This window comes from Gopherus evgoodei, chromosome 2 (assembly GCF_007399415.2).
Source record: "Gopherus evgoodei ecotype Sinaloan lineage chromosome 2, rGopEvg1_v1.p, whole genome shotgun sequence".
Lineage (NCBI taxonomy): Eukaryota > Metazoa > Chordata > Testudines > Testudinidae > Gopherus > Gopherus evgoodei.
This window is the reverse complement of record NC_044323.1, coordinates 207,937,990-207,961,334: the sequence shown is the minus strand read 5'-3', so window position 1 is coordinate 207,961,334 and position 23,345 is coordinate 207,937,990. Positions and strand designations below refer to the sequence as shown.

At 38.8% G+C, this 23,345-nt stretch overlaps 1 protein-coding gene across 2 annotated transcripts in view; it reads left to right on the top strand.

Annotated features, from left to right (window-relative positions):
• The window catches only part of ARHGAP28 (Rho GTPase activating protein 28), a 98,458-nt gene that overhangs the window by 33,042 nt on the left and 42,071 nt on the right, over window positions 1–23,345 (top strand). Inside the window, exon 1 of one of the 2 annotated variants that reach the window (XM_030552790.1) lies at window positions 2,037–2,424. The exons of the other annotated variant lie outside the window; for it this stretch is intronic. The gene's annotated coding sequence lies outside the window, so the exon portion shown is untranslated. Of the gene's footprint in view, window positions 1–2,036; window positions 2,425–23,345 lie in introns of those variants that run through there. 2 annotated transcript variants of the gene reach the window in all.

Below are 23,345 nucleotides of genomic sequence, written 5' to 3'. Positions count from 1 at the left end.
CATGACCTGCAGTTTGAAAACCACTACTTTAAGCAATATCACAGTAACATTTACCTGTTAAAGTGGGAGCTCTTAATTACTGTTTAATGCCCAGATTCATCAATGTACCTAAGCACATACCTAACTTTAAGCACAGGAGCAGGTCATATATGTATGCAGCAATAAAATAGATGGTGTTTTTTTAAAGGTTTGGATCAATTAAATTTCTATGATGTGCCTCATTTTCTTTAATTCTGAGGAAAATCATACTGCAAGACCAGATATATTAGTCAGTGAAAGCTATTAAATGCTCAGCATTACTGCTTCTGAAATATTACACCCTTTTTTCCCTGTATGAACAATCTACGAAATCAGCTCAGAGCTTCTTGTGCACATGGTGTGAAAAATGACAGTTCCTTAAAACAACTTTTCCTCGACTGACCAATGAAGGCCTTGATTCTTCAAAGAACGTTGTCAGGCAGACCTCTGTGATGTGCAGAGACCCACTGGCTTCAGTGGGGCTCCAAGTGGATAGTAGTCCATTATTATTTATCATTTCTATTTATTATATGTGCCTAAAGGCCCCAAAAGATGTCATGGCCCCATATTGTGCTGAGCATTGTACAAATACATAATAAGAGACAATTCCTGCCCTGGAGATTCTAAGCACCCATGTGTGAGCTCCTGCCAGGATTGTGGCCATGGAAATTTTTAAAGGGACACTATTAGGTTAAAGTGCACAGGTCACATTCTTTGAACGTTACTTTGAACGTTACTTTGTTACTAATAAAACCTTAGATTATTGTACGCACACTATTAAAGAATGTTTTAATGTTTCAAACAAATACTGTTTAAAATGACCTGACAGTGTACTTTTAATTTAATTTAATTTAATCATTTATCCACACAACAGGCCCCGCACAGGAAGTAGCATTGCTAGCTTTAGAGTCCTTTTTCCCCACCACTTAACTGTCGCAAACAGTGACAAGCAAGCTGCATTTTTGATCCCATGGACAGTAATCTTTAAAATCCAAAAGGATTTATGAAATCAAAAGGCTACATTAAGACAAAATTTTGTGAGATGAGACTGAGAAAGAGTTTTGATTTCCTGTATAAAAATTTAAAAGAAAACAATCTGAGTTTAAAGGTGAATTGCAAAACAAAATCCCATTTGTTTCCCCCCCCTTTGCCACCCCTGCAGATGTATAATGGCCATCACAGAGATTGTTTCCTCCTATTTCTTTCCTTTTTTTTTTCTGCTGGTGTTGGGTTGGTTTTTTACATTAGAAATATCAGGTTCTCCCTTCCTTATTTTGTTGGATGACTTTAACAAGGTCTCTGGAGGCCCTGAACTGAGATGTCACATGAGGCTGTAACCGGAGTTTCAGCTCTTCCTCCTATAAGGTGGGGATGGAAAGGGTAGAGGAAATGTGTCTTAGACAGACCTGTTTAGATAATTAAACAAACTAGTAAAGCTGTTTTTCTTAAATATGTTAGAACAGTTGGAATACTTACCTTGTTTGAAAGCTATTTATTAGATCTCCTTTCAGTGAGTTAACAGACTGCAATGAGGAATTGTTTCCATGGTGTATTTTCTAGAGGTGGACCCAAGCCAAAACCCAGATCCAATCATGCACAAACTTCAGAAGTTTTGGATCTGGATGCAAATGTTGTGATACAAGCCCAGCTCTATTGTTTTCTTAATGTGAAACTTGTTGCATGTTCTCTGAAAGCTTCCTCGTGTTCTAAGTGTTCAGCTGATCCGCTCTCTTGGACACTTTCCTGAAGCAGAAAGGCTTTCGCATAAACTTTAGATTTTCCTGTAATCCATCTTTTGGCTCCCTTTTCTTTCCTAGATGGCATTGTGTACTGAAGTTTTGGATTGGGTGGGGTTGCAATATCAATATAGATAGAACTCCTTATTACGTTAAATGTGGTCACTTATTTATGATGTTTTAAAATAGCATTAATGGGAAATGCCTTACATCCTTTCAGTGGAAAACAAATAAATTAGCCCTGCCTTTCTATTTCATTCACACTACAGTGTCTCTCTGGAATCACAGAGCTACTAGCAACAGATTGTGCTTTTATTTCTCCTCTTAGGAAATGGATGAAAGATTTAAGTTCTGACACAAACAGGAAAACACACTCTGAGCATTTATCCTGAAGGCATCAACTCTTTAAATAGCTACTGAGTAGTGTGACTCTGTTTCTCACAAGGGCCAGAAACTCCACTGCTCTTTGTTTCGCTAGTCCTTGTATGACTAGAGGCATAAAGCTTTATCCTATCACAGTGTGTTCAGATAGCTTTCAGAGTATGCATGTTTGTGACTGTAGTCTGGGAAAGGATTTACTGCAACTGGAGGCATGAAGAAAGTTGGATTCAAATATATTTTGCTCTGTTCCTTTAAGGATATCATCAGTGAGACTTTATTTGGCTCCAAGGTAAGGTTTACAGAATTTACTAAATCGATAATTTTTCTACCTTTCAATGTTCCCTCCTTTCTTGTTTTCCTTAAACAAGGAATGACGAGACGGGGAGAAAGCTGTCAAAGATATAACTAGTGGAATTTTCCAGCTACACAGGAAAGGAAAGGGGGGACAGAATGTTCCACTATAGAAAAACAATTGGATACATTGTAAGTGAAAGTGACTGCAAGACAGGCATACGTGTGTGTTTTGTGTTTCCAGAAGTGTTGACTGAATGTAAAGAAAACCAAAATTACTTGACAATCTAATGTCATGAAACTTTTAAAGATCCTATTAATATTGCATGTAGTTTCTACAATTACTGTACCGTTTAAAGCAACGAAGAGTCCTGTGGCACCTTATAGACTACCAGACGTTCTGGAGCATAAGCTTTTGTGGGTGAATACCCACTTCATCAGACGCAGTCACCCACGAAAGCTTATTCTCCAATATGTCTGTTGGTCTATAAGGTGCCACAGGACTCTTTGTTACAGAGCCAGACTAACACAGCTACCCCTCTGATACTTGTATTGTTTAAGACACACTTTAATCATAGTTTACTCCTAAAATACAAGTTTCAGTAACTGCCTCCTGATTTACTTCTTGGAATAGAATTTTTGCTTCACATAAAGTTACTCAACATTTAATTTTTTTTCTATTTCCCCTGATTGTGTAACAGAAATTCACTTTCTTGAATTTGTTATATATAGTATATATATGACATAGAGGTATTTCTGAATGTTGTGACCTGATTCTGATTTTGTTTCCACTAGTTGCACACTCTGTTTATTTTAGTGGAGTTATTCCTCATTTACACCAGCATCAGGGAGAGCAGAATTAGGCCCTGAATCTTGAATGGACCACAATATCACAAGTTACACAGCTAGATGAGAAGCAACATATTTTCAGTTCACAGATGCATTATCCAGATCTACAATTTCCAAATGTTCATTGAATCTGAACTTATCTAAAATGTAGTTCAGCTCTGAGTACTTGGAAGCCAGGATTTTCAAATATTGCAGACTATTCTTTAAAGAACTCTTTTTACCCAAAGGAATTTAAATCTGATAACAACTAGGTGAAATTCAGAAAAATGTGTTGAAAAAAAAGTTTCATTAGTACAATGTGAAATTATCAAGGGACCTATAAACTATCATATGTCCTTGTCACTGTAAAGCTCATCGTTCTGGTGAAATGTAACTCAGATGACATATGCCTTTTTTGAACCAATAAAATATTTTAAAAGAAGAGGAATTGAAAAATGTATTTATAAAATTAAGTCAACAAATATAAAAATATAGCCATTTTTCCCCATTGCCATGCTCCCCATATCTTTTATTTCAACATTCCTTTTGATTTCTGTCACATCAACTGGCTAACTCGTACAACTCTGGTACCATTTCTCTTTAAGAACACAGCTTTGGAGCCATGGGAGACGTTTCTTTTAACAGTTCTAATGACCACAGGTATATGTGCACATGCTAAAATGGTTAACACAACCATCCCTTCTCCAGAATCCCCCAAGCCTGGATCATCACCTCCCACATAAATCTTCATGGTAGATACTTTATACGGGCAGCTCCTTGAGGAGTTCTTTCCCTCTTATTCTGTCTATGGAAAAGGTTGTGCCCACCCATCAAATAGCCACAGGACCTAGCCCCAAATTTGGCACGTTACTGGGAATCCACTAGAGGCCAGTGCCATCAATGGTACCCAATACTGCAGAGAACTCCAACAGGATGAATATTAATGTATTTCAGTTGTCTATGGTCAGGAAGTCACAGCAGCAGATACTCTCTGTACTATGCCCAGGCCTGACATTTGACTGCAAAAAATCCATGCAGCTGACCACGTTGGTAGCTAACTAGTTTCTAGTTTCTTTTGCTAGCTAGTTTCTTGATTAAATTGCTTAGAAAAGGGAGAGAGATTAGACACTGCATAGAACTTTGTGATGCCTCTGAGCAGTGGTTTCCTTAGTACCGGTCAAATTATTGCATGTTTTAAGATGAGTAGTAGATTCCCCCCATCAAAAGAGGTGTTGAAATATTGTTATTAAATGTTCCAAGGGCGCTCTGCCAGAAACATGTGCCAGGATCAGTCACTAATGGGGGGTTCTGGTTGCCCTCTGTGCTTCCATGACTATTACATGTGTGAATGTGATGAATTCTTAGAAAGAAAGGACATTTTTTTCCTCTGGTTATGTTCTAGGCTTCCTTTCAATGGTCTATGAAGCCATCACAGATGTTGATCTTCATCTAATGCATCCGCCTGCACTGAGGCAGAATCAAATATACTTAGATCGTCCCTGAGAGATGTTTGTCAAACCTGTTCTAAAAACCTCCAACTATCCCTCTACTTGCTTAACTATTCTTATAGTTAGAATTATTTTCCTAATATCTAACTAAGTTTTCCTCACTTAAAACTAAGCCTATTACTACTTATGATCACTATCCTTTTTATAATAACCTTCAACATGTTTGAAGTCTGTTACCAAGCCCCCTTCATCCTTCTTTTCTTAAGACTACACATCCCCAGTTCTTGCAACCTTTCCTCGTAGGTCATGGTTCCAAACCTCTTGTCAATTTAGCTCCAATTTGTTCACATCTTTCTTAAAGTGTGGTGCCCGAAACTGGACACGTTACTCCAGTCATGCCTCACCAGTGCCAAGTAAAGAGAACAATTGCCTCCTGTGTTAGTGTATAACACTCCTTACATCCCAAAAGGACATTTAAGGTTAGACTTCCTTGTAACAGGAGTTGCTGTGCTCTGGGGCTAAGTGGAGGAAGTTCAGGTTTTCAAAGTGATTTATGGTTCAGCAACATTTTGCATGGTTTAGCCTAACTGCCTTGATAAGGGAGAAAAGTAGGATTCCTTTGGCACCGTCATGAGAGCGGCATAGACTTATAGAAATTCTCGGGTGTCTAGTGATACGTTGTTGGAACATAATGGCCAGATCCTTAGATTTTGTAAATTGGCATAGCAACATTAAGAATAAGGTGATGCAATATTTTATTCAAACTTTTTAATTATCCTGTATTACAAAGCCTCTGCTTTTATTTTAGAACCATGTAAAAACTTGTAAATTATCTTGGAAAACTCTGTAGAGGGAAATCTATGCAAGAGAACATAGATATGAGGCAGCCTCCTGTTTTGAGACATATGCCACCCCCCAAAATGATTCCCAACTATATTGAATATATTAAATATAGTTCTGCTCCATCTTTATTTTAAAGACTACTGCCATTAAGCAACCAGATGGTCCCCTGAGATATGCCTTATGAAAGGTCTCTCCATACATGTTATCTAGACTTCTTCATAAGGTTCACAGAAGATTATGAAAATATTCCTTCCCCCAGTTATTTTGCTCTGATCTATGTTAGGTATTCATATAGATGTAATAATCTTCCCCTTAGGACATTGTTCATGTTCTTAAGAAAAAAAGATTAACAGCACAATAAAATACAAACAGGCTTACTCTGGAGAGTGCTTGCAGAAATCCCAGCTAAGTAAAAGAATAAATAACAGCTGTGCTAATCAAAGGCAAGTTTTAAAAGATAAGGCTGGAATTTAGATGTGAAAATACCCGTAAAATGACAAGCTTAATGTCCACTGGATAGGAATTTCAAATAGAATGCGCACTGCAGTTTAAAGCTTTACGGTAAAAGTTTCCAAAGTGGGCAAGTGATTTTAGGAGCTTACATCCCATTTTCAAAATGACTCAGGCACATAGGTTTTATTGACTCTCGGTGCTGCTGTATTGGGGTCTGTGCCTTTCAGAGCTGAGCTTCCCAGACACAGAGTCTGAGCAAGGCACTGTGAAGCTCTTGTTATGCACAGCCAGTTAGATACAGAATAAATTAGATCTCTTACAAGCACCTTACACACTGATCACTGAACACCACAAGTGAGCCGGAGGCTTCCAAGTGCCTAAGTCACTTTTGAAAATGGGACTTAGACTCCTAAGTCACTTAAGCACTTTTGAAATTTTTACCCATAGTCTATAATCTTGTCTGGGATTCCAGGAACAGGCAGCAACCCATCAACAGCAAATTGTAGATTGCAGCAATAGTAGCTGAAATGAAAGAGGTAAGGCCCAGATCTTCAAAGCTATTTAGGTGCCTAACTCCGGTTGATTTTGATGCCTAAATGTCTGAAACAACAAAACTGACAATCAACATAATATGTTTACAGGAAGGCAGTGTAGTGACCTCAATATGAGTAAAACAGAAGATGATGTTAGTCTGTTTTAAAAATCCTGGCAGAGGCATTTTGAATCCATTGTAACTGACGTAAATATAGCCCCTGCCTGGAAATTCTCCAAAGGGGGAATGTTATAACAGTTCAGCCAAGGTGTATTATAACAATGGCATGGAAAAGCAATACAGGGTCCTTGTGGGAGGGTAGTGTTACAGATTTGTAACATTCATAGAGCGCCTGCATAGTCACCGAGCTGATATGATCATTAAAAGATGGATGATCACCCTGAGAATGTTCACTCCTAGCATGCATCATGGCACTTATCTGGACAAGAATGGAAAGAGAAACATGGATTTGTGACGATAGGGAGAGCAACAGCTGCTTAGTTTTACCAGGCAGTTTACATTTGAGCATTTGGACATGTTTGCATAGTGATATTAATTTTTATAGAACATCCAGACAAGAATATGTGGTGGGTTGACAAAGCTCAGTTAGAAGATCCAACCAGGCAACACTCTAAAAGCAGAAAGAGCTCTAGTCCATGGTCTGCAGCACTTTTAAATCCAACTAGTGATTCCATGCTCTAGTGGACTAAGCATGGGACTGGGAGCCAGGAATTCTTGTATGTTAATCCTATTCTGTGACAGAATTGCTGTGTAACCTTGGACAAGTCTCTTTACTCCTCTGTATTTATAATATGGGGATAATAATGCTCATTTGCCCAACTCTCAATGTATAGTGATGATTAACTAGCTAGAGTCTGTACAGCGCTTTAAAGATGTGAAGTACTCCTGACTATGGCTGGGATGATATTTTAATTATTACTGTATCAGTGATATTGCTGCCCTAATCCAGCAAGCACCAAAACAGAATCTTTGATGTTTATTGTCCAATTTTCAGTTGTAGTGGAGGAACATTCAGCATCGTCAAAGAGGGAATACTCCATATTAGAATTGGTCCATGCCAAGCTAGTCTCCCAGTACTGCTATGAACAATCTCAAGCTTTCTACAGGCTGTCATAGCAGCCAGAGCTCACCCAGGATATTGATGCCTGGGGTGGCTGGGGTAGAATTTGCTAGAGGGTTTCTGTACCATAGGAGGATTCCATTTCCCGAAATAATCCAGATTGGTATTTTGTACTATTTAAAAATGTTTGCACGCTAAAATAATATGTTTGGATCTTAATCAAGTATTAGAATCTTGAATACATCTCTCGGAACAAAAGCCCACTACCCTCACAGATCTCTAAAAGCTAGAGCCTATGTCCACTGAAATCAATGATTAAAAAAAAAACTTCAGTAGAAGCAGAATTGCACCATAAAGATATAATACTTCCTCATGAGAATACTTCTGTTGACTACATAGGTTACATCTGTGAGTTAGGACTGCGCGCATGAGTAAAGGATTGCAAGATCAGACCCTTAAAGTGATCGTTTTTTATAAAGATTAGCATTCCCTCCAGCTACAGAATCTTCAAAGAATCTGGAGGCAGGGTGAATAGCTTGCTTTGAAGTAACTGGCATGCTGCATTCTGCAGCCTTCAGAGCCGTTCAGCATGAAATGTTTTTGGTCGACCTTTAAAGAAAATAAGTAGAAAAATATCTAGCCACATGGTTGTGGGATGTGACCACTATTAACATAGCTGAGAGAAACTGGAAGGATCTGGATCATCCTTTGGTATATGGTTTCCTATGTTCCCATTTAATATATTTTGCTTACTGTGATTTTGTCCTTTTTATGGCTGTTATAAAGAAGGGTAATATGGCCAAGTAGCTCCAGCCCACATTGGAATCCAAGTGGTTTGGAGCCATTGCTGAATCTGTTGGCTCTTTAAATCAAGCCCTTTTTATACTGAGAATATCAGTACGAATGAGTCAAGCCCAAGTTAGAAAAATAACATTTGGAATTTATGGTGTTGCCTTGACAATCCCACATGCAGAAACATTTCTTATGGTAGTTTTGCACAGGCTGAGTAATCACTTTAACACCACAGATGATCATTTATTTTGATAGGTTCCCCGTTTATGAGAAATGGGTAGCCAAAATGTAAGAAATGCTTGTTTTCCATCTTTTTCTTCACACCTCTGTTGAAAACGGAAACGCACAATAAGGGAAGTCTGATTCTCATGACATTTTGCATAGGAACCAGGGAGTGTAATTTGTTGGAACTCTACAACCTTATACTCCATTTTTCTTGGCTCTCCTGTTTGCATCAAGTTCAGTCATCATCTTCAATTCTGCTCCTCCCTGGCCTTGTCTCCTATTGTATCACTCCACCCACCATCACTCTGTCAGTAATACAAGCCCCAACCACTCATTTGATGACTTCTTGCACAAATATCGCTGTGCCTATGTTACAAATGAAACACCCTCCCTGCACTTGTATGTGAGTCTGCCAACCCCTTCTCCTTTAAATATCTCCTCAAGACCCATCTCTGCCTTGATACCTACAAAAAATACCAGTTAATGATGGCTTGAGTGGTAGATGAGGTTAGTTGTTACTTACTTTATTTCATTCTAAATTAAATTACATTTAATAAAACCTAAAAATCTGACATTTAGGAGCATAAACAAGTTAGCCCAGTTGTCTCCTGTTTATCTCAATTCTAACGTGGCTGTTTATATATAGACTGTGGATGAAATCCTGACCCCACTGAAGTCAATAGCAAAACTCCCATTGGCTTCAATAAGGTGAGGATTTCAACCTATATCTTTATATGGCTGAGCTGTTTTATGTTTTGTATCTTGACTTTTTAGCACGTAAAATGAGTTAGATACTTTGAGGATAAGGTCCAGATTAAGTACCTAGAAATACAGAGAGATAAAGAACTAATCATCCGTTCTTCTGCAGCTGCCATGTTAGATGATTGTTTTTCTTTAGGCAACAACAGAAGCAGATTGCAATGAAGTAATTCTTCTAGACATCACAGCTACATTGTTTTTATTAAGTAGTATTACCAGCACAAGCACTGTATTTCTACTCGGCTGATTTGTGACTCTTTCCAAAGTACTCTATAATCCCTACAAGTGTACTTGTGTAACATAAAATAGTACTATGCTCATATGTTTATTTGGGTAAAAAAACTTTCCAACTAAGTTTTCATTACATCACAGTGACCCAATATACCATAAATTACAACACGCCATGAAAAAGATAGACTATGGGTTAAAAATTGTTCTATGGCAAACTCCAAGCTATTGGATAGCAGAGAGAAATAGTGAGAAGTACATTTGTTTTTAAACTTCTTCCATGTGTAATTAATACCATTAATACCATGAATAAGGGCATTTTTGGTTTTTACATATGAGATCAATTAAAGTCAATGGTTCTCTGACACTCTACAATTATCTGAGAGTCTGTCCCAGGATTTTTATTGCAACAGTCAGTGTTGTCTCCTTCTCTGTGGAAATATTTAACAAGAAGTCCCCACCAAAGAATTTTTTTAGACGTCTTTAAAAATTCCTTTTTGATTATATTGCATTCTTTCAGGCCGATCCTGCAAACGTTGCTGACCATAATGCTCGCTAATGTAATGCAGGGTATTTGATATGAATCATGCAATATGAGTAGTAGTTAATATATTGTGAATTCTAAGGCTTAGCCCCTTACTTTGAAATATATTACATGAAAGTTGCAATTGCAATAACCAGAATTAAAAGTAAAGGTGAAAAGTGAATGATTATAGAGCATTGAGATTTGAAGTTAAGGATCGAGGGATGCTCTAAATGGATTTTTGTAAACAAAATTACATTTTTAAAGCTGTCATAGGGACTCCCTACCATATGTGAGCAGGTCATCACAAACCAAGTCTGTCACACTTAAAAGTCAGACTCATGGAAAATAGTACTATTGCCTCCCTACACACCATCCTTATAGTGAGGGTCAGCTGTTGAGAAGTACAAAGGACCAGACTGTAAAACTATATCAAACCTTAGAGTCATAAAGGGTTGAATTAGGGGTGAAATACCCATTTTTTCAGTGTTTCTTAGGGCCAAATTCTTTTCTCAGTTACTATCTAAGGACAGTAATAACAGTGTTTCAGTGCTAGGGGGATAGCTACATTAGAAATATCTCAAGTATGATAAATAGGTACCTAGGTAATCTTGCACTTGCAAACAAGTATTTCTGCATGCAAATACAGTAATTAAGTGCACAATTACCATATTTGCCTGGACAAAATTAGAGGCTGTATTGAGCATGATGGAAAATTTGCCCCTAACTGTTATTTCAGCACCATTTTGTGTGTTTAATATTTCCGTGTTTCTCCTTTCTTGTGCAAACTAGTTGGTGGTTCTAGAGGCAAAACAAAATTTTAACAACCTCCAGTGCACAGGCTCATGTGGGTTTTACTTAGTCTCCTTCTTTGCTTGTTGAATTATTTAAACCTCGTCTGTTCTCTAGACTCGCTAGATTTGTTGCAGTTGTAGCTGTATCACGTATATGTTGTAAATAATGAGTCTGACTAACTGTGAGCTGCTGGCAAAGGCCTTTCCATCCCAGATTATATGGTGTGAATTGATTCTGGATCAGTCTGCATGTTAGCCCAGGCTTTTCTAATCTTATTCATGTTTACAATTGCATAGGCAGCAAGTTTAAAACAAATAAAAGGAAGTTCTTCTTCACGCAGCACACAGTCAACTTGTGGAACTCCTTACCTGAGGAGGTTGTGAAGGCTAGGACTATAACAGCATTTAAATGAGAACTGGATAAATTCATGGTGGTGAAGTCCATAAATGGCTATTAGCCAGGATGGGTAAGGAATGGTGTCCCTAGCCTCTGTTTGTCAGAGGATGGAGAAGGGTGGCAGGAGAGATCACTTGATCATTGCCTGTTAGGTTCACTCCCTCTGGGGCACCTGGCATTGACCACTGTCGGTAGACAGATACTGGGCTAGATGAACCTTTGGTCTGACTCGGTACGGCTGTTCTTATGTTCTTATGTTATGTTCTTATACAAATGCACACACATTGCTATGCTGAGTCTGTAAAGCAGAGTGACCAGCTATAGGTAGTGCAGAGACTCACCATCCAATGAGTGGTCATGCTTCCATAGGTTTTGTGCTTACTTCAGATTTGATGGCTCCCAGAGCTCTGGGAAGCAATGAGTGGCTGATGCACTGCCTTTCGGAAAGGTTCAGTATGAGCTTTTATCTCATGTGGAGCCAACTGCACTGAAGTGCATGGGCACCATGACCATGTACCTTCAATCAGCTACTCTAGTGAACCCAGTGCCATTACGGGCACTAGCCTTTATGAGCTCTCACATGTAGAGGAATACATAAAGGCAATACATTAAGTCCAAAACTTAAGGATTACAAGGACAGTAATTATACAAAAAGGTATGTTCACAGTAGTCAGACTTCTTAGGAGGGCTTTCAAGCAAGTAAAAAAATGTAATCGTGATTAAAAAAATTAACTGCAATTAATTGCACTGTTAATAATAGAATACCATTTATTTAAATCTTTTTGGATGTTTTCTACATTTTCAAATATATTTATTTCAATTACAACACAGAATACAAAGTGTTCAGTGCTCACTTTATATTTATTTTTTATTACAAATATTTGTCCTGTAAAAAAAAATAGTATTTTTCAGTTCACCTAATACAAGTACTGTAGTGCAATCTCTTTAGCTTGAAAGTTGAACTTACAATTGTTAAATTATATAAAAAAAAAACTGCATTCAACAATAAAAAATGTAAAACTTCAGAGCCTACAACTCCTTACTTCTTGTTCAGACAAACAAGTTTGTTTACAATTGCAGGAGATAGTGCTGCCCACTTCTCATTTACAATGTCACCTGAAAGTGAGTATAGGCATTTGCATGGCACTTTTGTAGCTGGCATCGCAAGATATTTATGTGCCAGATGCGCTAAAGATTCATATGTCCCTTCATGCTTCAACCACCATTCCAGAGGACATGCGTCCATGTTGATGACAGTTTCTGCTCAATACTGATCCAAAGCAGTACAGACCAACACGTGCTAATTTTCATAATCTGGGTCAGATACCACCAGCAGAAGGCTGATTTTCTCTTTTTGGTGGTTTGGATTCTGTAGTTTCCGCATGGAAGTGTTGCTTTTGTAAGACTTCTGAAAGCATGCTCCACACCTCGTCCCTCTCCGATTTTAGAAGGCACTTCAAATTCTTAAACCTGGAGTCGAGTGCTGTAGCTATCTTTAGAAATCTCACATTGGTACCTTCTTTGTGTTTTGTCAAATCTGCAGTGAAAGTGTTCTTAAAATGAACAACATGCGCTGGGGTCATCATCCGAGACTGCTGTAACATGAAATATATGGCAGAATGCAGGTGAAACACAGAGCAGGGGACATACCATTCTCCCCCCAAGGAGTTCAGTCACAAATTTAATTAACACATTATTTTTTCAATAAGCCCCATCAGCATGGAAGCATGTCCTCTGGAATGGTGGCCGAAGCATGATGGGGCATATGAATGTTTAGCATATCTGGCACATAAATAACTTGCAATGCAGACTACAAAAGCACCATGTGAACGCCTGTTCTCACTTTCAGGTGACACTGTAAATAAGAAGTGTGCAGTCTTAGCTCCCAACAATGTAAACAAACTTGTTTGTTGTAGTGATTGGCTAGACTTGTTGGCACTGAAGTTTTACATTGTTTTGTTTTTGAGTGCAGATATTTAACCAAAAAAAATCTACATTTGTAAGTTGCACTTTCATCATAAAGAGATTGTACTACCTTACTTGTATGAGGTGAATTGAAAAATACTATTTATTTTGCTTATCATTTTTACAGTGCAAATATTTGTAATGAAAAATAATATAAAGTGAGCACTGTACACTTCGTATTCTGTGTTGTAATTGAAATCAATATATTTGAAAATGTATAAAGACATCCAAAAATATGTAATAAATTTCAATTAGTATTCTGCTGTTCAACAGTGCAATTAAAAGTGCAATTAATTGCAATTAACTTTTTTAGTTAATCGCATGAGTTAACAGCGATTAATTGACAGCCCTACTTCTTCACAAAAAGTTTTCCCTGCAATCAGCATAATAAAAGATTATAGTGACAGAGTCCTCGCTGAAGGTGAATATCAAACAGTAGTGGAGAAATTACTGTGTCTATCTCATCAGAGCTACTTAAAATACAGGACAACAACAGAAAGAGGAGTACAGAGCTGGAGCTATCAATGCTGCTGTCATAAACAGATAGCTAAGGGTTAATGTCTCTTTCACCTATAAAGGGTTAACAAACAGTGACCTGCAAACACCTGACCAGAGGACCATTCAGGAGACAAGATACTTTCAAAACTCGTGGAGGGAAGCCTTTGTTTGTGGGTTTTGGGTTTGGCTTTGTTCTCTCTGGGTCCTGGATGGGGCTAGAGGTGTAACCAGGTTTCTGCCAATCTCCCTGCTACAGTCGCTTATCTATTCAGAATTGTAAATAAGAAAAGGCGGTCATAGTCTTTTAATTTATTTTTTTCTATTTGCATATGTGTACTTGCTGGAAGTAGCTTAAATTGTGTTTCTGCTGGAGAAAGTTTCTTTCTATTGTTTATAAGTTGAAAGACCCTGTAACTTTTTACCATCTAAAGTGCAGAGATAAACCTTTTACTTTTTTCTTTCTTTTTTATTAAAAGTTTTGCTTTTAAGACCTGTTTGATTTTTTTTTCCCAGTTGAGGCTCTAGGGAATTGAGTCTGTATATACCAGGGAATTGGGGGGGAGGAGGGAAAGGTAAATTTCCTCTTTGTGTTAGATTCACGCAGCTTGAATCTGTATTGCCTGTGGGTGAGGCGGAGAGAGAAACTTGATCTCTCTGTGTTGTGTTTCAAGGAATTGATTCATGGTATCTCCTAGTGTACCCAGGCAGGAAAGATCTGGGAGGAGGTAAAGAGGTGGGAGGGAATGGTTTATTTCCCTTTGTTGTGAGACTCAAGGAATCTGGGTCTTGGGGTGCCCTGGGAAGGTTTTGGGGGGACCAGAGGGTATCAGGCCCTAAAAATTCCTGATTGGTGGCAGCGCTACAGAATCTAAGCTGGTAATTAAGCTTAGAGGACTTTATGCTAGTACCCATATCCTGGACGCTAAGGTCCAGATTTGGGAATTATACTATGACAGCTGCAAGACGAAGTGGTGCGTGCTATTATGAAAATGAAGTCTGGGGAAACATTAGGGGTAGGTAACATACGAGCAGAATTATTAAAAGCGATTGGTGACTGTAATATTGTTCTCATGTGGATAACTGGTAATGATGTCTGGATGACTAGAAATTGGCTGGATGATTGGACAAAGGAATCTTTCTGCCCTAACCAAAGAAAGAAGACATCAGAGCATAGTAACAATCTTATTCTCACCCTGATAGCTCATGCAAGCACAGTTCTACTCTGCATAATCCAGGATCAGATTAAGCAAATGATATAAGCAGGACTACCACCAAAACAAGCTGGTCTCAGAAAGGGATGAGGTACACATGATCAAATCATGAGCATCCATCATATCATTGAAAAATGCAGATAGTATAATCACTCTTTGATCCTGTGTTTCAATGACTACTTAAAAGCATTCAACACCATCCAACATGACTCTCTTTGGAGAATACTAGCAGACCTGAGGATTGTAAAGCATCTCATTAAACTCAGTATAAGTCTCTACTGTCCACAACAGACTATGGTGCAAACAGTCGCAGATGACAGCAAGTGATTTTTCCAGTGGGCAGGGTGTGAGGCAAAAGTGTATTCTATCCCTAAGTCTTTTCAGTATGTATACAGAATTTATTATGAGACAAACCCTGGAAGGTTTTGACAAAACAAATGGAGCTGGGATTTCCACTGGTGCACACCTCTTAACTGACCTCAGATATGCTGATGACACAATGCTCTTTGCTTACAGCCACCAATGTAATACAATGAATGTTGGAGTCTGTTAAAACATTTAGTGAAAAATATGGACTATCCCTGAATGAAGCAAAAACAAAATACATGCATGTTGATATGATTAACAAAAATAAGATGCAAGTGGACATTCTGATTAACAGTCAAGTAGATGAATTCAGTTATCTGGGATCATATATATCCAACTAAGGAGGCAGTTCCAGAGAAATCAGATGACTAAGAATGGTTCGCTCAGCCATGGCATCCTTTATGAAAGTTTGGAAAAATTGTGCCATCTCAAAATATGATTGGTGAAAAGCTTAATTTTTTCCATAGCAATTTATGGATGTGAATCATAGGAAATTTACGCTGCTGACACAAAGAAAATTGAAGCCTTTGAGATGTAGTGCTGACAAAGATTCTTACTTATCTCCTGGACAGAAAAGAAGATGAATGCTTAGGTTAGAAATATTATCGGAAAGAAGCAGACCCTGCTGTCAAAAATCAACAGGTGCAATCCTATGTTCTTTAGTCACATCAGGCGTTGGGATAGAAATAACCTCAAGAAAGTTATAACCTTGTTGGGCCAATATAACAGGTGGGTAACTGATAGGAGATGGATAGATAGTGTGTGCAGATCATTGGGAGGACAGCTGCTGAGTGTTCGAAGATAGCAGTTAACAGAGAAGGCTTCCGAAAATTCTGCTATGATGTCACCAATATTCAGACATGAATAAATGGATTTTACTACCTACTTAGAGATCAGATTGGGACTTGGCTATGCACAAGGGCATGGTGTTGGGGAAGGCTCCTTCGCCTCCTTACCATTTGTACAATACCCTGCGTAAATGAGACGATAATATATAAACACAGGAAGGGAGTGTTATATAGTGATTACAGCAGAATACTGGGAGTGGGGGCTCCTAGATTCTGTTCCTGGCTCCACCACATATTCACTATGTGACCTTGAGCAAGTCACTTAGCTGTGTGCCTGAGTTTATTCTAGTTCCAAATGAAATGTATCTTCTTCACATATAGAGACCTAATAAACTAATGCTTGTAAGACACTTTGATAATCTAATGTTATGTGCGGGTTTTCATTTACAGTGAAGCCTGCCTTATGCAAACACCAAGGGGCCAAAAGAACTTACTTCCCTTGCATTTATGATCTTGGATACTGTTGAGGATATTTAAAGTGGTCCCATAAGGCAGGATTTTGCAAGTTGGAAGGGATGCCTAGGGAAGGTGTCATTGAATATGATGACTAATTGTTATCTTGACTATATCCCTTTAGATCTAGGCCTAAGGTACAGGCCTACAATTTGTTCACATCTGAATTTCATAAAACCTATAAACTAGCACATTTGGCTATTAAATACAAATTCTACTAAGTAAAGATGCTTCTTAATATGTTTGTAGAAAGCATCCTTTTCCAACCCTCCAAAAAAAAAAGGAAAGTTTTCAGAGTGCATTATTATTATTGATAATACACAGACTTCTTATTCTGAATCATTTAGGATTCAGGCATACCATTGAGGGACAGCTTTGTTTTGGGGGTGAGGAGCAATATAATACTTTCCAGAGCTTACATGGGAAGCATTCAGTGGGTGTTATATGCTACTCCTGGCATATTGGGCCCCAGGGCTGCCCAGAGGATTCAGGGAGCCTGGGGCAAAGCAATTTTGGGGGCCCCTTCCATAAAAAAAAGTTGCAAAACTATAGAAAATTATATTCTCGTGGGGGCCTGGGGCAAATTGCCCCATTTTCTCCTCCCTCTGGGCAGCCCTGTTGGGCCCACAGGTTTGATGAGAGAGCTAGTTTAAGACAGAATCAGGGCTGTGTGCCACGTCATTCCTGCCCCTCCCTGTCCTTTTGGGTCATTATCCACCCAGGGAGCACTTAGAAGGAATAGTTTTTATGCTCCCCCAAGTTCTGGGACCCTGATTGTGATGGCCTTCAAGTTGCATGCTCATTAACAGAGGAAGATTCATGACCATTCTCTACTGCTTATGCACAGGCCAGGCTCAATGTATTCCTTACTAATATTTTAGCAAGATTTCAATTCCTCTTTCTGAACATGTTGTATAAAAGCTAGTTATAGTTAAAGAGTAAAATGTTTTTTATTAACTGGTGGTAGGTAACATTTGGGCACAAACATAGCATGACCTTACTAATTCCTGTTAGTGACTGAGAGAATGGGCAGATGTTTTATGGTTAAGCAAATGAGCATAATATCAAAAAATCAAGATTACAACAAGACAAAATGTATTTTGGAGGTGGAAAGAAAGGTCTTGAAAGATAAAAATATTAGTTACAGTATTTATAATAATACTTCATAGCTCACTAGTAAATGTGCAACACTGACATACTGTGTGTTTTGTAATAAAATAATCAAGTCATGCCAACATGAGATCTCAGGTTATTTAACAATAGCACTTTGCTGAAAAGAGCAGTGAATGTGATTTTGGGGCACGGTTCTACAAGGTCTTGAGACTGGGCCCTTTGTGAAAATCAATAGCGAAATCCAGTATTGGCAATGTTTTTGCACTGTCTGTTGTGCACTGTCATGTTGTTTGTCAGCTGCATGGTAAAGTTACAGTGGAGTTTGGGTGAAGCTTCATTGAAGTTAGTGGGCATGATGGATGCCCTTCAGTCAGGATAAATGTAAGAAGCAGATAAGCTCCTTTTTTGGAGTAAGGGCTCCTGAAACAATAGGAGCCACCACACAAAGCACAGGCCACATGCAAGGCTTGTCAGAAACAGAGCTATGTGGGCAAGGAGGTTTCACTGGTCATTTTCTGATGGAAGTATATGTGTCTATGGGCAGAAGCTCCCAGAAGCAACGAGGAACAAAGACACGCAGCCAAATATCCTAGTAGACAGCAAGAGAAACAGTGGAAGCAAGGCCCTGAGAGAAGGTAAAGAGAGCTTTGTAAGCAGAATACTAGCTGGAAAGAGGGTTGGAACTATGGCCAAAGAAACTGCCTTTTATTGTTTAATTCCTACTGTGTTCCAGGAAACAGGATTTTGTGTACACTTCATAAATAAACAGGATTACATTAAATAAATAGCTGACTCATCCATTTTTAAGACCTCAAATATTTGGGTCAAAAGGCATAACAGTACTAATGTAGGCCAACTTACTACTTTACACTGGATATCTGTATCATAGGTCTGAGAGATATTTGGCATCAGTTGTGTGTTCTCTTGAAAAACAATACCTGTGTCTCAAAGTAGATTGTAAATGAAACTAGTAAAGAAATGTCAGCTTTCTAACAGCTTATAATGAAGTTGGTTCACAATTCACAGGGGAAAGTCTCTTATATGATTTTAAGTGCCCACTACAAAGCTTTTAAAAAATAACAACCAGGCAGTTAGAGAGGGCTGAGGGGGCAGAAGAGAGCATTTTTGTGCATGTGTCAGAAATTCAGGCATGAAGAGGTTTCGGGCCAGATTCAACATTACCCTACAGCATTTTTTGTGCCATTGAAGGCTTGCTAACAATCAGTAGATAATTTAGCTACTCAGACACAACATTGATGAATACTGCATGCGATGAGAGATCCTGATGCTACAGTACTTGTGAGAACTTTTACTCTTCATTTTCCAATTACCTTTTCCCATCAGCGTTTATACAGACTAATTGTGGTGCAGCATCCTCAGTGGTCATATGAAATGAATCTTTATGACCACAGAAGAAGAATGTCCCCTCTCTTTTCTGCCTGTATAAGGTTTAAATGCAACTTTTGAGTACAAGGTGTTTACGTTGCTCTCCTGTTTTATAGCTTCTTCACCACTCATCACTTAATTAAATTGAAAACACAAGCACTGACCTATCATTTCTCAGCCATTGAACAATAATTAGGTGTTACCAAAACTAGCCCCTTGTGTGTGGTTTGATTTATCTTTTCCAGGGGTATGTGAAAAGAGCTGCTTATTGAATTGGCTGAGCAGTATCAAAATCATTGTGTGTGATCAAGTTCTAAATTGTACATTGGTTTCCTACAGAGAGAAAATAAAATGTGCATATAAAGGTCTGATTTACCATTACACTACTTCATTGTTAGAAGGTAACTGTCAGTTCCCTTGTATTCTATGGAAATATTCTGCTTCCTTGCAAAAGTGTTTTCAGTGGAAAACTTTTAACGTGATACCCTCATATTTCTCATTACTGGCAATTAACCCTTTCTTCTGTAATCAAGATGAGTGAGAGCGCGGCCTTGCAGCAAGTTCTTTCACTGTCGCTCTTTTACCATCTTTATTGCCTTTTGCAAGCTTTGTAAATCCCAACCTTATAAACTATTTCATCCATTTTAGTCACATCACTGCAGTATTTGTTTGATGTTTGAAGACTCATTTCTCTCTCCCAGCATTTTCTGCATTTGTCTTTACTTCTGTCCAGAAGATCTGGGCATGAGCTTCTCCTCTTAATTTTTGGTCAGACTGTTATCTGATCAACTCATGCCTGCCTGTAAAAAGTTGTCAAAGGAAGAGAGGGTTACTAAGATAGATGAAACTTTACTATTGCTACTCCTGTATCATTACTTCTTTTCAAGTGTTTCTTAAAGAGCAACAGGATCATCTCAGTCGTTTAGTGGCCTAATAGCCAGCAAGAAAAATAAAAAACCTGGCCCCACTGAGTGAAGTGGGTGAAGGTCAGGGCCGGCCCCAGGCACGAGCGAAGGAAGCAGGTGCCTGGGGTGTCCAGTAGAAAGGGGCAGCAGTCCGTCCATTGTTGGGGTGGCATGCCCTGGTCTTTGGTGGCAATTCAGCAGTGGGTGCTTCACTCCCTCTCATCCTCTTTGGCAGCACTTTGGTGGCAGCTCAATCAGGTTTGTTTTACTGTTTCTTCGCTGCTTGGAGCGGCAAAAAAGCTGGAGCTGGCCCTGCTGAAGGGTAGGATGACTGCTTCCATTGTTCCCTGGTGATTTAGCCTCAGCTGAGCTGTTATTCTAGGACCACTCACATCCAGTGTGCTGAGTCAGTGCTCGATCAGTGTCTTTCAAGAGTGAGTTAATAGTGATGAAGAATATAGACCTGCTTTGCTTCTCCTGGGATATTTTTCCTGAAACTATTTTGAAAAACATTTGCTAGAAGGAAATGCAGACAAACGCTGCTGTCACTTACAGGCAAAAACACTTCCTCCAGGATCAAAGGTCCAAATATATGGATCAGTAAGGCAGCTGGAAGTCTACTTGAATGCACATGCTCTTAATAGCAAGCATCATAATAATGTGTGAACCAGACCACCTGGAAGCAAACTTCAGTTGTATACCAATAAGATGCATGTGTCACTGCTTAATCTTTCTTGTGATGTGAATTTTACACAGCATGATTTAATCTGAGATGAGATAACAAACGTCAAATATACAACTCCTGGTAGACTGTTCTGATTTTCAAATTTTGTTCTGTACTTTTAATGTTGTTCTGAATATATGTTAATTACTCTGTAACCTTGGATGTATTTGGTAAATGTTGGTTGTCACATTAGATGTTGCCATGCTACTCATCTGTTTTGCATTTAGTTTTTTCTATGGTAATATTACAAAATACCATATTAACTGCTGTTGAAACTACCAACTCTGTACAGATTCTTCCTAATATGGTGATGTAAGGCCTCAGTTTGAGTTAGCTGAGTGCTGAAGGAGTCAGAGCCCAGAGATCAGGCTGGCTGATGCTCCAGGAGCGCAAGGGTCATGGTCAGTATTCCACACACTGGGAAGGCAGGAAATGTTTGAATTCCCTGACAATGACTAAAAGACAGTCCAATTCAGCCAGTTATGTTATCTGGGAACATGTTCTGCTGCCTCTTCAACATAGATTTGATTGCAGGAATGAAAGGAGCATTCATTTTAATGACTGTTGTTAAAGGACTTCTGACCTGATATGTGTGCTTAATTTCTGACAAGGGTTTATAACAAAGATACTGTTCTTTGAAATGGTGTCATGCAGAAGCTCTTTTTAAACAAGAATCTTCACTTGCATTTTGATTACAGAGAAGAGAAAGATGTCTTGTAATAAAGATGCTAGACTGGGATTCTTAACATCTGGTTTCAGTTCCTGGCTCTGCTACAGACTTCCTGTGTGACCTTAGGCAAGTCACTTAATCTATCCAGGCCTCAGTTGCCCATCTGTAAAATAGAGACAATAATTATTTCCCCTAACCTTTGTCTATCTTGTCTATTTAGATTAGTTGTTCTCAAATTTTTCTATACGGGGACCTGTCTCCTCATTCAGCTGGGATCCCTCTCCTATTTAACACTCTGGGCAGGGTAAAGTGGTCACCGCTCCCTAACACCACCCTGGGCATTGTAGCACCTGGCTAAGAACAACTGCTGTATCATATGCCCTTTGGAGCACAACTCTGCAATGCCGAGTACAACGGAGCCCCAATCTCGGTTTAGTCACTATAGAAGTGCACCTTTCATCCGATTTATGTTCTGTATTAACTTTGAGAATATCAGATCAGAAACATTAGTAGTTATATTGATTTGACTAGCAAACACTGCCTCCCCCTTCAGATACTCAGATTGGTTACGGTGTGTTTTATTTTAATAACTAAAACTTTATTAGAGCTCTCTGTGAGCTATTGCCACATGGCTTTTAAAGATTCTGGGATTTATTTACATTTTTGTGTTTCTTGCCGATGCGTGGGGTCGGGGGAGGAGAGGGTGAATTTGGAAATAACAGGGATAACAGTTTCCACACAGAGCCATATGATGATTTCACTGGTGACTCGGTCAACTGAGGTTTTATGTCCTGAAGCCAATTGAGATGCTCTGGTCTCTCCAGTGGACAAACTCCATGGAAATCACTCAAATAGCTTTAACTAGTTTGATGTCATGAATTCCCCTTGTATTTTCTTGATTGTTCCTTGCCCTTATTAAAACAATAATGGTCACTGTATGTTTAAACTACTAGCAGTTCATGAGAAAATATGTGGACTACAACTTTGCTCTTCCAAAAGAGCATTTATCAGAATCATATTTTTTTCTGCTTTTTGGAAATATTTTCTTCACCCTTTTAAAAGCTTAAATTCCTTCCTTATCATCTGGCTGGTGCAAATGAGCATGTTTGGCAAGCATGCCATTTGTAATGTACATTCCATAATCAAAGAGAGAAATGGGACAGCAGCTCCGCTTTGCCTTGTATAAGCACTGATAATGTCCACAGCTGGAATTTGTTGTTCCATTGTTTCCCCTGTTGATCCCTAGCCTTGAGCTCAGCTCTGGGCTGCAGCACTAATCGGCTTAGACCACCCAAATGATCAAGGAGTGTTCCGGCATTCTCAGAGAAACAGCCAGCACCTCAGCTTGGAACAACTACACAAGAGGGAAAGAATAAGTGAATTCTTTGGCATTAAATCATTTTGTTTATAAATTCCCCATGAAAACAGTGATGGAACGGGGAACCCTGAGAAGGGAAATACATTTTTATGGAGTGAGATGTCTGTGGGTTTGAATAAAGGGTTGTTGGCCAGGATCATGACACACTGAAAAGGAAGAGAAAGAGAAATTGTATTTCTGTTAATTCAAGTAGGTGAGTACTGGATGGCCCTGTGACAGAACCTTCTTCTCCAGTTCCTGGGACACTTCTCCTTACCATTAGGACCTTTTCTCCAAATCCCATTGCACACTTGGTATTATTTATTGTGTGTATTACAGTCATGCAAAAAGGCCCAACTAAGATCATACACTCATTGGGCATATAGTAGACATACAGAACATATACACATATAGTATAAGAGTCTCTGCCTGGAAAAATTTAGGAGCAAAAGAGAACAGATAGAGTAAAGCGGGAAGGGGAAATTGAAACACAAAGAAGTAAAGTTACTTGCTCAAGGTC